The 5,134-nt window shown below is 28.9% G+C and overlaps 1 pseudogene; it reads left to right on the forward strand.

The window, feature by feature from the left end:
• The first annotated feature begins 309 nt into the window (after window positions 1-309).
• On the forward strand, window positions 310-1,878 carry LOC107846361 (annotated as a pseudogene).
• Window positions 1,879-5,134: the final 3,256 nt, after the last annotated feature.

The following is a 5,134-nucleotide window of genomic DNA, read 5'->3' on the forward strand; positions in this document are numbered from 1 at the left end:
ACGAAATATAATTTATAATATACAATTGAAATAATTCAATGTAGAATTGATTAAAACAATAGTTGAAAACAAAACATTTTCTTTAGATGAATAATGATCGTCAGGGTGAATATGTAAAAAAAATAAATAAATATTGAAGAACTAGAAAAGAAACAATAATGGTCAACACAAAAACAAATATGTTGCAGGAGGTGTTTGACTTCTTCAAACACAATGAAAAATAGAGAGCGAATATAATAATTTGGTGAAATAAATATTTAATCACAATTGTAACGATCTAAAAAGTTTGTCCTTTGAAATAAACAGATCATGCTTACAATATATAATTATCGAAAATATCGACATATTCAAGCACAGGAGTGGCAATTGAGTTGAATATGAACAAAAAAGAAAGTAACTTGGGGTGTAGTTAGAGCTAAGCCACAGAGCAGGAAACTGTAGATTCAGAGGGAATCTGCTTCATTGTTATAATAGGAATCCAATCATCATCAACTTGTTATCAAGAACTTTATGTAACCAGCAAATTGTATATTATTGCAAGACGGAATAATTCGTTCATGGTTCAAGATCCAAAGAAAAATGTCAGTGTATTTTAACTCAGTGTTGGTCAAGCAGGAACTAGTAAAAAAATAGTTCAGTTGCCCCAAAACATCACCCTTAAGGCACTAGGACCTGGGCACACTTGTGGACCTACAACGAAGGAAAAACCAAGCAAGTTTCTAACACCTGATGGAAGAGGATTCTTTTTTTTTATGAACCTGCATATATAAATAAAACAGTAGTTTAGGAGACCTAGTCAGGATCCATTACAAAAACAGTTGCGCATTGCCGGGTTCAAAAGGAAGGGATATTCCTAAGAGAACATTGCCCTTCTATGTCTGCCCATACAGCTTGGGCTACAAAAGATGGTGGCACAACAAAACATTAACAACTTCCAAAGCAGTCCCGCTTGGCTCCTTCCTTTGCTAAAGCAGCAGCCACCTTGTTCTGCTCTCTATATCTATGGTGAATGGGTGGACCTCCCAATCCTCTTATCAGAGACCTACAATCATCAATAATTGGGTTATAGAGCAATTTTCCTTTAAGCAGCATTTGAATTACCTCTTGGGAGTCAATGTTGATCTCAATAGGGCACAAGTTGTGCTCTGTCACCAGTTTGAGTCCCTGTCTCAGTGCAAGGACTTCCATGAGGTTATTAGTTGCATGCATGAAGCTTTGGAGGAAAACCAGAACCCACTCTCCCCTAGAGTTCCTTATCACTCCCCCTATGCCCCCTTTCTCAGTATTCTCGATGCAAGATCCATCAATATTTAGTTTGAAGGAATTTCTTTGGAGAGGGGACCAACACACTGTGATAGTGTTGCGAGGGATGGGGTTAGTGTGGGAGTTCAAGTGGAAGAACTCAAATGTTACTGCTTCGGCATAAGTATCTTTAAATAAGGGAAAAGCTCGTTTGTTGTTAAAAACATTATTGTTTCTGATTTTTCAAATGTTCCAAAGGTAGTAGGAAAGAAGGGTAGACCAAGGAATATTGTTGTCAAAGTTGGTAGTCCTAAGGTTTGCCCAAGTGTTCTCCTAATTTGAGGGAGAAAAGCAGTCAAGTTTTATGGAAGTGGGGCCTTTGTAATGATTGATAAGGTCAAGCTAAAGGGTTTTGGCTTTGTTGCAGTCAAAGAAGAGGTGATGGAGGTTCTCAAGGGGGTGGTTGCAATGACATGGAATGTTACTTGCACATATTCATAACTAGTACTAGTTCAAAAGACACCCACTTGTTGTGTCTCACTGTCTTCTTTCCATGACAACACGATTATAAATTGCCCCACTTGCACATGTGGTTGTCAAAAAAACATGACTTAACTAGGAACATGTGTAGAGTGAGCAAACACTATTTTTAATCTCAAATTATTTCTTTCCTCCTTAAAATTTTGGTTTCAATAAGTTTTTAAGGTTGATATGATATAATTTTATGCTCTTTGATAGGCTGAACTATACATATTTAGATTTGGTACTTTCGAGATACGAAAAGAATGATTACAAATCTCGGATCCAATATACTACCGCACATGTATTCCATTTGAGTCCACTGACATGTTAAGATCAACTATAGAAATCATTGGAGGATACGAATTACAGGAATTAATCTTAACTACAATATGAACTATTCTCAGTGAAATCTTATGGTTCAACGTTCCAATTTTGAGAATCTCACTCAAATATTCAATATCAATTATGAGTCACATTTCATATGATTCCGTTAGTGAGTATTCTATGCCTTTGACAAGCAAATATAATTTTTCATACATATTTGATCTTTCTAACTGATTTTATTTTGAAATTGATTTTTTCATAGATGATACTATTATTTTTTGGGGAATCAAATATTTTAATGACCAGTTAATGCAAAATGAACCTTTTGAAAACATGTAATCAGAGGTCCTACTTCAAAAGGATAAACATGTATTCTATACATATATCGTATATAGGTACATATTTCATACAATAATTATATCATTTTTATATAATTATATTTAATTGTTATTTTTAAATAATAAAAAAAGCAGACTTTATTTAGTTTTTAAAAAATGAAACATTATTTGTAGTAAAATTGAAATATTTTTAAAAGGGTAACTTACACAAACACTATACATTAAGGTGTTAATAACTATTCTTAACATAATTTTGCCTAATTACTTAATATATCACATTTCACATTTTTTGATACACTAGTTTAGTATACATGTTTTGCACGTGTATGAATACTCCTAATTTTAGTTAAAATTATTTAACAGACACTTTGATTTATATTATAACCAAATTCACATAAAAACATTAGTTGTCTTCAAAGTAGAGTTTGATACTATATACAACTCTACTTAGATTAAAATAAATAATTAATAAAAATATTTAAAACCTCTCACTTTTAATGATAGTAAGAATAGATAGAACTCGCTTTTTTAGTTTTTTGTGATTTTTTTCCGTTTTTAAGATTTAAATTGTGTTAACTCGAAAAAATATCTAATAATATATTTTTTATCATATTAACATGAGAAAAAGTGTGACTAATAATACTTATTATATAGATTTTAAATATTATAATTTTAAAATATCAAGTTAATCTAATTCAATTTATCTTCAAAAATTATTTAAAATTGTTGCCTAGAAACTATTAAGTTTCTAATAGAAATAGGATTAAATAATTTTAAATATATTTATCTTGTGGATGTAGAGTACACACAATAATTTTTTATTTTTGTATACATTTACTACTCATTGAAGTGCTCTTACAAATTATGTTATTACTTAAATCAATAAGGACTAACTTGAATATTTTATTAAATAATTTTAAAAATTAAAATAAATATAATTTTAGCTAAGTATCACAAATAATTTAAATGTCAATTGTAAAGCATGTTATCATATTGAACAAGAACTAAAATTAGACCAACAACTACTTACAATATATAGATGACAATGAAAATTATAGAAAACAAAGTTATGAAATTCGCAAAAATAAAAATTATTAATTTTTAAGTGTGATTCTTTGGACATGGCAATGATAGTCTTTTCTTTGCCTTTCTTTTTCAAAAATTATTTCTTCTTCAGAAGAAGAATTAGAAGCAGAAGAGGAGGAAGAGGAAGAGGAAGAAGAAGAAGAACTTTAGGTTCAAAGCAAATAAGAACATGCATATCATTATTTGAGTGTCGTATACAATTCCTACGAATTATAATTAGAAGCATAACCTTTGATTTTTAACCAATAGAGCAATTGATTATCATCATCTGATCCACTTCATTCCTTGACAATAACGTCACATGATTCTTCTCTTTTTTTATCAAAATTTTCAGCTGAAAGAATGCAAAAAATTATTAGAACTACTTGTATGCAAAAGGAAGAAAAATAAGTTGAATCAAAACCAAATAAAAAAGCAAACGAACAAAAAAAATACGTACTATATTATTAAGAGCTAAATCTTTGTTCATAAAAAGTTACTTAAATAGAATTATATAAGATAGTAATTTAGTATTTTAATTGATTTAGAAGTGTACTGAATATTAGGAGTTTTAATTCTTTTAAATAAGTAAATAATTATATAAGGTAGTATTTTAATTAATTTAAAATATAAAATAGTAACACTTTTTACATATTTTAAAAAAGGGAAGATTACTTATACTATGTCCATATGTATGAATATAAATATGCCATACGCATACTATATTACTATTTCACTTCTTAAATACTTTAATACTTATACATATTTTTAAAAAGGGAAGATTACCTTTTTAAAAAATATTTTTTGTCTTTTCCACTATGTCCATACGTATGAATTTTGGTAAAATTCTTTGAAAAACTTGACCGATATTGGTAAAATATTTTTCCAAAAGAATTCTAAATTTTAGGCACATAAGTCAAATAAGGAAAGATTTAATAACTAAATTTTAATTAATTTTTAATTTTTAAAAATTATTAGAAAATAGCAAAAAAAATGATTTTGTCTATTACAAAGTGTTTTAATGAAGGGCAAAAAGTCCAATTCACTTTTCTAAAGCCCTTCACACTTTTAATATATTATAAATATAAATTATAGATATAGATATATTTGACCTTGATAGATATGCATTTTGATACATTTTAAAAAAACTGTTAGCTAAATAAGGAAACGATAAAATCTCCGTAAATTGGGGGGTATATTCCATTTCATCAGTTTTGAAAGCACAAAAAATGTACAAAATAATAGAAAATCAAAACATTCACCTCTTCAAATCAAACTCGATTGAAAACTTCAGTTTTTACACAAATTCTTTATCTTGTTTTTCTTCATCATGTCAATGTCGACTATCTCTATTTTTTTACGACATTTAAATGTTTGGATTTCTCAAATCAGATGCGACACGTATTAGGTTGACAGTATTGTGATTCATGAAAAGCACCTTACAGAGATTTAATGGTTGGAATAGTTTTTCAACTTAAGATCGATGCCGATATTGTTACGGAAAGTGTAGGCGTAAAGGCCATAACAAATGCACCTGCAACTACTTTTCAAAGAAGGTGTGATTTTTTATTTTTGAATTAAATCTTTGAAATTTATATGAAATTTCTTGTTATGCGTACTATTTAAAGTTTTAAATCCTCAAT

This window comes from Capsicum annuum, chromosome 11 (assembly GCF_002878395.1).
Source record: "Capsicum annuum cultivar UCD-10X-F1 chromosome 11, UCD10Xv1.1, whole genome shotgun sequence".
In the NCBI taxonomy this organism is placed as follows: domain Eukaryota; kingdom Viridiplantae; phylum Streptophyta; class Magnoliopsida; order Solanales; family Solanaceae; genus Capsicum; species Capsicum annuum.